Source organism: Lissotriton helveticus, chromosome 9 (assembly GCF_964261635.1).
Source record: "Lissotriton helveticus chromosome 9, aLisHel1.1, whole genome shotgun sequence".
Lineage (NCBI taxonomy): Eukaryota > Metazoa > Chordata > Amphibia > Caudata > Salamandridae > Lissotriton > Lissotriton helveticus.
Genome location: NC_136070.1, coordinates 300,317,061 through 300,330,700, shown reverse-complemented (window position 1 = coordinate 300,330,700; position 13,640 = coordinate 300,317,061).

Genomic DNA, 13,640 nt, shown 5'->3' with positions numbered 1-13,640 from the left:
GATAAGACTAGGAAAGTAAGAGGTCTATTTTGGGATAACCTTTCCAAAGGCTATGACATCCTTTTAGCTGAGAAAGACTGGCCACCAGAGTTTGTCAGGGAGTGCCCTCATGGCGAAGAAATGAGTATGCCTGCCTTCTCAAATCATATTCCAATTCATAGAAAATATACATATGCAAGAAAATGGGCAGTAGCCCAAGCTCCTGCATTATACAAAAATCATGTAGGATGGGATGAGGACTCTCCTCCTCACAAAATCCAGTTAAAATGTCAACCCACTGCACAAAGGCAGTACCCAATAAAACAAGAAGCTAAAAAGCAAGTCAGGGAGATCTTAGATCAACTTGAATACCAAGGGGTGATTGAAACATGCACCTCTCAAATGAACAATCCTTTGTTTCCTGTCTCCAAACCAGATGATTCATATCGTTTAGTTTTTGACTACAGACACCTTAACTCGTGTTGCAAAACATTTGCAGTACAAAACTCACACAGTGCAGCACTAATGAATAACATTGTGCGCAAAAAATACAAAACGACATTAGACATCTCTAATGGATTCTTTTGTCAAAACATTGCACCTGAAAGCAGGTATTTGACCGCTTTCTCAATAATGGGGTCGCAGAAAAATTTCTGTCGACTCCCACAGGGATTCAAGAATAGCCCAGGATTATTCTCAGCAAGAGTAACAGAGTTACTACAAATATATGACGATGAGGCATTATCGTATGTCGATGACATCTATCTCACAGATGATGACTTGGATACTCACTTGAAAAGAGTGAACACCATAATACTTGGGTTCGCAGCAGAGGGTTACAAATTCAACTTTAAAAAGTCACGAATTGCCCATCTAACTGTCCTATTTTTAGGTTATGAATTATCAAGTGAAGGCAAAAGCCTAGCGGACAATTTCTTAGAGAAATGCGCTGTACTCCAAGCACCAAAAACGCTGAAGGACTTACAATCAATACTAGGTTTCCTGAATTTCGGAAGCACTTACATTCTAAATTATGCAGAGAGGGTTAAACCTCTCTATGAATGAATAAAACCAGATTTTAAACCAATCAATTGGACTCAAAAACACGCAGAAATTTTGAGATCATTACAAACAGACATGTTAGCTAAAACAAAATTGCAAACTCGCGATAACACACGCAACCTTGTAATCTGAGTCATCCCAGGAAGATGCGGATTCACGTACCTGACCTCTAATGAGGTACCAATAGCTTACAAATCACATTTGTACACACAAGCTGAAAAATCATTCAGTCTTGCGGAAAATATTGTAAATGCGGTTCAAACAGCTTTAGCAAAAGAAAAAGCCCAAGCCGAAGGCAAAAGGATAACTGTTTTAACAGCGGAATCAGCCTTTGAGTCATTAACAAGGCCACGCAATTTAACTACCGCGGCATTAGATCCAAAATGGATACAATGGGAAAATTCTCTTGCTACAGAAAAAGTGAAATACTATTTTGACCCGAACATGAAAAAAATGAAAGATCTAACGTATGAAAAAGAATATCCTCTGTCAATCGAAATTCTGCCCCTACAACAGTACGCCTGTATAATATATACAGACGGATATGCAGAACCCTCAGTTTGGGGAAAACAAGCTTACAATGCTACGTGCGAGGTTGTTAAATGCCGGTGGCACGAAGGTAAATTGAGACCACTGGTAACAATGTCTCAATCTGTAAAAGACAATTCATGTCAACAAACTGAATTAATAGCTTTAAAAATGGCGCTCGATATTGCCGATCGCGAATTCCCGACACTAATAGTGTGCGATTCGCATTCCTGCGTCAAGTCTTACAATAATGACTTGCAGAACTGGGTTCAAAACGGTTACAAAGATGACACAGGTGCCACAATCAAGCAAAAAACACTTTGGTAACAAATAGTTCTTTTACGAAAAGAACTACAAAAGACTCACGTGATACATACACTGAGTCATCAGCGTGATGGCGTTCACGCTGCAGGGAATTCATTGGCTAACACAGCCACAGTGGAAGCGACTAAACCATGCTGGCGGTAAAAACGTCTTCAAAAAGCGACCGTGCAGCATTACCCGTGAACTATCCACTCAATTATACATACATAATCGATGCAAACTCCGTTCCTTTTGCTCGAATCCCTGGAGTGGGGGATAGAGTAATTCCAAACACGAACAGGAGAGTCTTGTTAATAGCAGACGCACACATGGGTGAAGGTCTAGGGCACCGAGAGATCAAGGAATCTCTGAGAGAATTACAATCAGAATACTGGTGGCCGGGGATGAGCCTGCAACATTACAAATTTGTAATGAGCTGTCAAAACTGCAACAGAGATCGCAGTGGCGAACCGGCCGGAGTAGTGCCAGGACCCAAATTAGAGAGCATAAGGCGATACATACGCATAATCAAACAGGAAAAATGCTTCCCATTATATATTATTTAAGACTTAATTCACTTAAAATGTGGCCCCAGCGCTCGGCTGATGCCAGAACTGTTATAAAAGATTTGCGAGTCTATATCGGCAAATACGCAATTGGCATGCTGCATTCTGACCAGGGTCCTGCTTTCAGCTCTCGAGCTTATAAGGAGGCCATGACCAGCATGGGCATTGCATTGCGGTACTCTTGTCCCTTCCATCCTGAGGGAAATGGGATTATGGAAAGAAAAAACCGAGACATAAAGCAATCTATAACGGTGAGGCTGTTAGGTCCGGGTGATGGGTGGGTCCAACATTTAACAAGTGTCCAACGTAGTCTTAATAATCTGCCAAGAAATTCTCTGAAAGGTTTTAGCCCGTACGAACTATTGTTCGGGACTAGAATTCATATTCAGGACTTAGATAGTCAGACTACAGTGGTAGAAGAAAAATGCTTTGATATCAAAGATCTTTTGGCTATTTTACAGGACTTAAATGAAACAAGAAAAGGCCTGAGCAATGTAAATCTAAAACAGCAGCCAACAACCACTGAAGATAAACCTCCTGTCCCAGCAAGGCCTGTCTGGATTCCAAAGATTGGGGATCTAGTCAGAGAGAAGATTGCGGTGAAGAAGGAATTTGCGCCTTCTTACAGAAAAGCAGTACCTGTCTTAGCTGTCAGCGGAACGAGATCAGTTGTACTACCGCCCCTTGCTGGTAAAAAGGAGAAGCGAGTTGTATCCATCGACCTGGTAAAACCACAATCATGTGGCCAATAATAAGTAGTAGGCCCAGTGGACTCCCAAGAAGTAGCAGAACACCAAAACTTGCTACAATACAAGAGGTTCAAACTGAGAGACTAATCACATTTGATAAACCTGCAGTGAATAAAAAAGGACTATGCAACAATGCCATAGAACTTGTGCCTCTTGAAACCCAAATTGCAACAGTTCGTCAAGAAACACCTGTCTACAACGATGTAGCCTCAGCCTATGCTAATGAAACAAAGAAAATTCCAAAAGCAAATGAAAATCCGGAAGCGCTTCCAACAATTGACAGAACTGCATCTGGCTACTTCATCAATTTCGATGACTTTTCTGAGGATCCAAACGAGCCTGAAGAACAGCCAACAACAAAAACTTTTCAAGACAAAGTAACAGAACTCTTTCATCAACTCAAAGAAACCTATCTGATTTCTCCATGGATTGAATTTTGGATTGTGTTAGGTGTACCTTTCCTCCTGCTTTGGCTCATCATGGTTCTTTGTTTGGGAAATTTTATTGAAGGAAATTAGAGTACAATGGACACAGCAAGTCAGAACATCAACTTGGTCCTAAAGCCTCACAAGTCATCTCACATCGAGAAAAGAGAACTATCATCAGTAAATGTCACAGCCAATCCAATACCCGGTGGGGTAGCATGGGACAAAACGGATTACGAAATCTATGGCCCGGTCGAGCTCTTGAAATATCCACACCAGTTTAAGGTTTCATTAAGTGACTTTGTAAAACCGAGTACATTCTCTGATGATTGGGAATTTAAAAGTATTAATGATATGATGTCAGATTTAGTAATGTCAGCAAAATTTACAGAACATGATTATTTACAGGGTTCATCAAATTATGAAGAAATGTACTGCTACAACCACTTTGCACATCATTATTTGCATAAATCTGCTCAACCTAGAAATGTATTTAGTTATAATCAATGGGAACATTGTGCAACTCCACCAAAAGGTAGTTCAAAAACATTTTACGAGAAATTCCCATACTTCTCAGGGTTTAACACAAGTGATGCAGAAACGTTTTATTTCAAACTGTTAAATAAGACAGGGATAAAAACAATGCTGACAAATACTAAATTGATTTATTCAGAAACATTTTATGACAAATTGACTACATTTGGTTTTGATTTTTGGAAATATAACATTGAAACAAAAACCATCTGGGGTACAAAAGAATGGCAGGTCCAAGGTTTAGAAGCATTATTTAGAGCCTGCATGATCCCAGAACAAATTATATTCTTGAATGACACAATTCAACAGACAACCTGTCTTGGCCTAGCCAAAATTAAAGACTTAAACAAGCCGTCTATTCCAAAGCCAACACCTGACAGTAATAGCACTACAGATGTTGAGATAGACGTATCCCATATTTTTAACCAAAACAGAACACATCCTGATTGGAAAAAATGCTTGATCTGGCCCACAGACACAAATAACTGTCAAGATAGATTCCTGAACAAATTACAGGGGTTCAAATTGACCAGGCCAGACCCAAGATACTCCCAGAGACAACATCCAGGGATAGTTACAACATACAGTGTAGGAAAACTCTGCCTCGAATGGCTACAGAAATCCACACTGGCAGAAATTAAGCAACACTTGACTTTACTTAAAGACGGTGCTGACTTGCGTGATTTCATAATGGGACCACGCAAACAGCGTCAAAAACGTTTCATAGCGGCCGGTATATATGCAGCTTACAATGAAGCTTGGAAAGAAACGCAAATTGAAACAGCAGAAAAAATACGGGAAATTGACCGTATTCATTTGGGAAAATCACTTTCTGTTGTGGACAATGGGTTAATGACTCTGTCCTCCAGAATATATTCACTGGACAGTATTGTATCATCTGCTATTGATATAATAGAGCAAGACTTACTAATGTTACAACACGGTCAGTCCCAATTACGTTCTATTGTACAGCTTGGCTGGACGTTGCAAAATCTGCGTTCAGGCTACGTGCCCTGGCGTTTAATCAACACAACGTCATTATTCTCTATCTTTAACCTCACTGATACACAAATCAGTTTGGCACAAAAAGGAGCAGAGTATACAATTCTGAGCATTGAAAAACTTGAGAGATTACCGTTGACAATGTCAGAAAGACCTGTCATTGAATGGATAATACATGGAATAATAACAATTCCTATAACAACTTTCCAATTTAAATACTGTCAAGAGTATACACCAGCAGGCCAGTATGAAAGGTTGGGTAAAGGGTACATTAAGTCATCATGGAAATTGCCTTACACACACACTTGTTATAGTGAAAAGAAACAGAATGTATTTCTTAGTGGTAACAACTGTAAACAATCACTAAGCGGTATACTTCTGTGTCATGGTATTAACCTGCATGGGGCCTGTGAGGGGAATTCAAATAACCTTTCATGTCACCAGCATGGCACACCTGCAACACAAATAGAGCCATTCTTTAGACAGATTTCTAACGGGAGTTATATTCTAATAGTGGACCACAGCTGTTGTGGCATGGTGCCAGGAAAAGCTTATCTTGTGAGCGTTAGTTCCATGGTCACTTGCTGTATGCAAGTATTGTATCCAAACAGCACTCCAGACACGTAGGCGAAAATTTGGCCTTTTTTTGAATATCTCTTCTATTTGAATTGATACTTTAAGCAGAATGAAGTCTGTTCTTTTACAGACAACTGTGCCCTTGACGTCATCAAAAGAAACATATGATCTGCAAGTTGCAAGGACAACGGCGGAGATACATACCCTTTTATCATCAAATTGCCCAGTGCATTTCGCAGAAATGCTAAGCCAAATTCTAAATATGTCTGATACCAGTGGTATCCCACATGTATTTAAGACCATTTTTTCGGGACTGTTAACACCCTTCAAAACAGTTCTGGGCATTTTTCCTAATTTTGTCCATTCTGTCTTTGGCGGCCTACCACTTCTATTGGGTCTTGTAGCAGGAATTTTATTTTATTTTTGATACTTCTGCTCCGATATGGCAAGCCAAGTCGCAGACAAGACTCCAGCAACGATGGAAGAAACGATCCTAGCTATACGCTATCGGGACCGCATAACTAAAGTCCTTGGATTAGCCCGGCTAAGAGATCTTAATATGACCTGGTTTCTTTCATTCAGACCCATCTGGCAGAATTGCATCTTACCTGTGCTTCGATGTATGCTATGCGGAGAAGAATGCGTGTTGGACGTCTGTCTTACACTACCATCATCAGCAGTGCCATTGGATACAGATACTTTGCTAAGTCCTGTAACGGCTCATGCATTGTGTTTTCCCCAGCGGCTACCCATTCTGATGACGGCATTCATTGAGACTTCACCACTATGATTAGGGGGTAGTGAAGTTCGAGATGAGAGCAACATCACCCAGGTACGACCTTCTGTGAGCATTGCTGATCCTGACATCGATGATAGCAATCATTTTCAAGACTGCACAGTTGCGGCATTTTCCAACTTGGTCGAACTTTCACCTGAAGCGGTAGACCACTTTTTTGCGAGTCTGTCTGAAATGATGTTCTCCCCTGAACAAAAAGAATAACTTTTAAGCAAACGAGGACACAGCATTCCCTGAACTCTGAATTCGGCCTTCAGCTTTGATAAACAAAAGCTACTGAAAATATTTGGAACTATTTTCTCCCACTGAAAGCAAAATTATTTTTTCTTCGATTCCAAAATATTTACCTTTTTTCTGGCACTTGTACTCTGCTTAAAGTAGAAATATTCTTAAAGAAGAGAGCTTCTATTTTTAGGAACTCTAGAGACAATATATTACCTCAGCCTCTAGCACATTACAGCGACTGTATTTATATGTGATGGAATGGTCTCGACCTTCTTTTCTGTATTAAGAGCCATTTCATGTGTAAATTTCGCAAATCGTTCAGTTAATAATATATATGCATCGTTTTAACTGAAGGATTACACTGCTTGAAAAGCGTACAGTACCAATATCATTTTCGCATACACCATTTCAAATGCAAAAAATTTATTTTGGGGTGGGTTGGAATACACATGCACCTATAAATGTTTACTATTGCTTAGTTTTAGTAATGATGGACATTAGATCGTGGAGTGGGTATTGTGTTTTTATCCAGGAGCCTAAACCGATATTCCGATTTTATGCCCTTGTCCGGTTATAATCAGTAATATCCATACAACGGCATAATAATCATATCCATGTTCAGTCGTAGCACATGCTGTCACATTAAGCAAGGCTACTTCCCCGGCCCCCTAGAATGCACAACGAGTTCTCTAAACAATCCAAACCTCCAGCAACCTGGGAAATCGCCCTTGCTTTTGTTTTGATTTCATCCTAACACTCCTGTAAGCACTGTAAGAACGGCCAGTTCTTAGTGACATCTTTATTGACGTCTTATGTCCAACCTTACGTCAAACCCGGCACCTTTCAGGTATAAATATACCAACGTTGCCTTAAGCAAACACACAGTGGTGGTTTTGGAGCAGAGCAGCTATCTACTTGCCCGAGAGCCCAGCTGATGCGAGAGCCCACGGACGCTGCACCTCCTCTTTTGACGCACTGAGAGAGACGCTGTCTTTTCTCCTGCCGAGAAATTCAGCTCCGGTGTTTCCAGATACCTTCGAGGGTTACTGGGATATCGAGTCCTGAGAGAGAGATACAAGACCTCCTGCTTTCTATTACCCAGGTACGGAGCTGACTAAAACCTTAGAAGAGAATTCTTGAGTCAGATTCTTGGCAAAGCAAAACTTAACTTAAACTGCTACTTACTTACTCCTTCCCACGTATTAGGCTTAGGTCAGGTACACCGGGGTAGGCGTATTTAGAAGCACCAGTTGAGTACGTTAGTCAATGTATATAAGTATGTATATATTTTATCTATTTTAAAGTATCTTATGGCTAAGAAACCATATCAATGCTTTTACAGTATTATTTTATAATCCTCCTTTTACTGTACGCACTTTACTTTACTATGAGTATTGCAATTGTGGCAATTCATTTCTCTTGTATGAGGAAGAAGACTGCTCAATAAATTACACCTTTTATTGAAAACGCCTGTCTCTCTTTTCTCTGCACTCTGGTGAAACTAAGTATGCACACTTGACTGAGTGAAATAGCTGTCTATTGTTTTCACACGACTCTAGAGATACACTCTTATTCTGAGGGAGCAAAGTTGTCATGTTATATGGTTGTCAGAAGCTAATCCCTTCTTGTCTATCCAGGGAGGTTAAACTCCTCCTTATTTATTCGAGAAAGTTTCTAGTGACCTCTGAGCTAGCTGGCAAAAACTTAAGTCTAATATAGTCAGTAGAGACCTAGATAACCCCAGTCCTACGTCTACACTGCTGAATATATTATTCCAATGCGCAGAGCCTATTGGGAATATAGGAACTACACTACAGTATGTCAATGACACAATGGGATGCATGGAGCACCTCTGACTCCAATGCAGGATCCCTCTCCTCAAGTCAATGCCCTGGCACAGACATGCATGGTAAGGCAGTCTTCACTGCCACATGTCATGGGCCAATGCCACACACTGTTCTTGGACTATGCTGAACCAACATCACTAAAATCTGACATATGAGTGACTGCAAACACAACTACCTGAACATGAGCACCTAACAGTCTGCTGCTAATGACACACAGCTGCGTGAAAGTCACTGTTGCCTACAGTATTGTGCACAGTCAACTGACCACACCCCATATGTTGCACAGGTATCATCCCCATTGTCACAACTCAGATGTCCTGCTGACACTAAAATCCTCGCCACACCAGTTGTCACAAAAAGGAAGCCACACCTCAATGACATTGTGTCAGACACCTGATGGCACATTTCAGGAAGCACAATCAGTAGGTCCATACACGTGAGTGTGAGTACAGGGTCTCCCAATGCCGTGGAGTGGGCATGACTGACCAGTTGAAGCTGTAACTGTGTATTGGCCTGGACAGTAGGCAGGTGTCAGGGCTAGTGTGACATACTTCCTATACATACTCCCGAGGACACTACATGAACTCACCTGCTGCATGGGTGTGTTTTAAAAACCCCACACACATGTTGTGAGCCAGACCAGAAATTGGAACACATATGAAAGGCACACACAGGACACATGTCAGAGACCAAGCATAGTGCAATACATAGACCCACCCACAAAGCACACATCAGAGTCCCAGTAACATATGCTGTGCAGGACCCTCTGCGTAGCTGACTGAAGGGACACAGTGCCCAAGTGAAAAAAGTCACAGACTGTAAGGGCCACAACTGTGGATCAGATGAGGAGTTTGACTTACACAATTGAGGGACATGAGTCCAGGACTCCAAGACCAATGTACTGTGGAAGTATGACCAGGCCAAAAGACTGCAAATAGCATGTCAGACATGTTCACAGATCAAGCATGGACTTACCCCCTCCTTGCTGCCGTCTGGCCTTCAGTTGCCCATCCAGGTCCAGGAAGACCACCGCCAGAATCCGGAGCATGTGGGGGTCAGGGTCCGGTGTCCGCCCTTACGGCGAGGAGGCAACAGTTTCAGCAGGACACTTGCGATCCTCCGGGTCCAGCAACATAGGTCCTGCCACCTCTTCTGGCAGTTGCGGATCCGGCGCTTGTAGAACCTCACAGATCCTACTGCCCAGTCGATTGTCAACCAGTTCTCTTGCTTCTGGTGGGCATCAACCTGTGAGGATGGCACACATGCCACATAATTGTGCTGCATACAGTTGAAAATACATGTAGTCATCACAAAACTAAATGAGGTACACAGGTAGTGCACACATAGAAATGTGCATTTTTGCTGCAGGTCTGACATGGTAACATTGCCTAGGAATTAAAGGCTAGCACTGCTGCACTACTGCAGCAGGACACCTCTTCATCACATGTACCTACATAAATTGGTTGCTGCAAGTACTCAGTGCATATGCCTCCCACTGCTGTGCACAATTCTATTACTGCTAGTCAGACAACTTAGAGGAAATGGTAGGCAGTGGACTGCACACTCACCTGCTCCCCTGGTTTTCCCATACAGCTTGCTGTACTCTGGGAGGAGCCCGTCCAGCAGGGCCTGGTTCTCCTCCTCTGTGAATGCGGGGGCCCTCTCCAGAGTACGTGCTATTGCAGGATCCAGAGGAAGTATAGGCAGCAGCAGTGGAATCAGATATGTGGTCCTGTAGCATGTAGTGCAGGCAAGTGAGCTCCATGGGGGCCTGCCAGCCTTAAATCAGTGCTGTAGAGGCAGATTCTGTGACATTGTCACTTACTGATAGGCCCAACACGGTTGCATTCTATGAATCTGTCCAATCCATGGAAATGTAAGACTCCTACACGTTTTCTGCATCGTTCAAAACTTTCACCTTCAGAACACCCTAGGATTGCAACATTGTTGTAGGCATTCAACTGAATTTCCAGCGCACGACTCGAACTATTTTTGAATTTGCATCCATCTCTATGACAGCCCATTGCCAATGAGTGCACATGGCTCGGTACACTGACTATACGACGTGTATTTTTTTAAACCACACGCCTCCATCCCAATACGATTCTATGGGCTATGCATGTGCACGTCTCGGTCCATGCCTGTACGATGCGTCTGTTTAGAAGTCACCCGTGTCGGTTCAGATTACAATCCATGGTTAAGCAGTGCACACGGCTCGGTCCAGAACTGCACGACACGTCTCTGTAGAAGTCACCCGCGTCGGGTCACATTGCATACACGTTGTACATGCATGAACCGAGCCGTGTGCACGCATAGCCCATTTTCGTCAATGTGACCCGACGCTGTTGACTGTAATGCATACACATCGTGCAGTCAATGGACAAGGTGTGCGCACTACTCTGTCCATGCATGTACGGCACGTCTGCATACTAGTCACCCGTGTCGGTTAACATTGGTGTGACTTGCATACGGATTCCACACAGATTTCATTGCCATGGCCACACCTTCAACAGCACAGCATGTCCCCATAGCAATCAAGTTTGCAGATGCTATGTGTGACATTTTCAGAAATTCAGTGTAATTAGGATTGACATGTGCATTACTATGAGTGACAGAGTGACACAACAGATATTGTGGGAACACAGAAAGGTGTGGACATATTTCTGCTGATCTGGCGGAGACAAGTCAAGATGTCGCTATGCACAGCAGTAAGTTTGTACCACTTGGCCTCCATGCGTGCATGTTTGCCAGCCTGCTCCTGTTGCATGTCCTTGAGGATCCCCACTACCTGGCTGAATCCTCCTGTTTGGTGGTGGTCAATTCCCAACAGGGCCTTGTGCTCCCCACAACAGAGCCCAGTCCCAGAGTTCTTGCCAGTCCACTTCCACCCCCTGTGAGGTGAGCTTGGTGCAGTGTGGGCTTGCTGGGCCATGTAGGTGGCTGCGGATTGTGAGTGACTGCAACTCCCAGCATGCTCTGGGCTACACCCCCCTTCCCAGCATGCCCTCATTTCTTCCTTTGGACTCTGCTTTCCAGTGAGGGGGTGTGTCTGTGCTGACAAGATGGCTGACAGTGGAGTTATTGTGTTTGGTTATGGTCGATTCCCAGCAGGGCCGTGTGCTCCCCACAACAGAGCTCAGTTCCAGAGTTCTCTTGCCAGTCCATTTCCACCCACTATGAGGTGAGCATGGTTCAGTATGGGCTTGCTGGGCCTTGTAGGTGGCTGAAGATTGTGAGTGACTGCAACTCCCAGCATGCTCTTGGCCACACCCTCTTCCCAGCATGCCCTCACTTTCTTCCTTTGGACTCTGCTTCCCTGTGAGGGTGTGTGCCTGTACTGACAAGATGGCTGACAGTGGAGTTCTGGTGTTTGGTGGTGGTCAATTCCCAGCCGGGCCTTGAGCTCCCCACAACAGTGCCCAGTCCCAGAGTTCCTGCAAGTACATGTCCCACCCTTGTGAGGTGAGCATGGTTCAGTGAGGTGTTGATGGTCCAATCGGGAGGGGGAGCATTATCTGTGGCAATAACCCCATCATGCTTTTGGATACACTCACTATACCAGCATACCCACTATTCACTCCTGTCAGTCATCTTCACTGTGAGGTAGTGGTTGTGGTGGCAGAAATGTCTGACACTGTTTATTTAGATTGGTTCCACTGGCTTTATATATTTGTTGTTAAGTTTGTACATGTCATGACACAGTTAGGTATCACCATGAGGTGGGCGGTATTGTGTTTGTCTGACTAGCATGCACTCCTTGGTCTGATTCACTTTTATTTACTATGCCTTTGCTATCAGGGCTGCCCCCTTAACAGTGATGTTAGTATACATCTTTATTTTTTGCAACATTTTCAAAGACTGCTTTCACATGAGAACTCATCTCTGTGTTCGCTCTCTGCATGTTCCTGGGATTTTGACTGAACTTTATGTGCAAGGTCGAACAACAATGCCCCTTATTATTTTCTTCTGGCCAGTCCTTAGCCCTTTGACAAAACATACCGATGCAGCTGTTGTTTGGACAGCGTACTTGGATTTTTAGTGGGGTGCAGGAATAGGTGACACACACTTGGAGAGGGACCTTTCAAGGGAGACGAGCACCCATGATGTAGATCTATCGTCTATAGCCTAAGGTATGGGATCTACTGACAAAGCCCAGAGATCTTCTATTATATAATAATACTTCATCTTTGCAAGGGGAGGAAGGTTAGGTACTATACTCCTTTCTCCATTGTCTTTTTATGATGACATCTCCCTTCATGACTTATGGACTGACTGCTATGCTGACAATATTTGTACTATGCATTTTCCTGCTTGTTGTGGCACATATACTACATGCTAGGGCATGTTAGTTACAATAAATATTTGAAACTGTTTCATGTCTCTGTTAGATCTTATTGAGGACGAGTACAAAAGGGTGAGTGAAAGGGTGTATCTTGTTACCACGATTCCTGAGAGATCTGGCAGTGTCGTGTTCTGGGGTGCCTGATCATTTGTTTCCCTGTGAGTGAGTAGGAGAGCAAGTGAGGCACTAGTCGGTCCTGGGTTTGTGGGTAAGGTGGTAGGAAGACTTAGTCCCTATACACCAAGGTCCAATTTCCTGCACATAGTTCTGTAATTGTACAGAATCCCTGCAACAACATATTGAATGATACAAAAGGATAATGTAAACAAGATACCTGTTCTGCTAGAACAAACTGCTAGAGTTATTTATACTACATTCTTCTCCAAGTTTGTTAATTGATGTGTTTAATAATGTTCCTTCACATAAACTAATTGATCTACATATTTACATTAATCCTCTAGGCCCATTGTCATGTTGTTTATGCCTAACACCTGGGTGATCCTTCTTACCTTTTCACTGATGACACCCAGGTCATCCTGAAGCTTGAAAAAGAGCTAACAAATAAAATAACATCACCTAGATCAATGTCTCGAAGTCATGTACCAGTGGATGACACCTAACCATCTCACACTAACCCCATCAAAACAGAAATCCTTACGTGTAGAAACTTGGAGAAGTATGTCCTGACTAGATTCTTGGCCCTGAA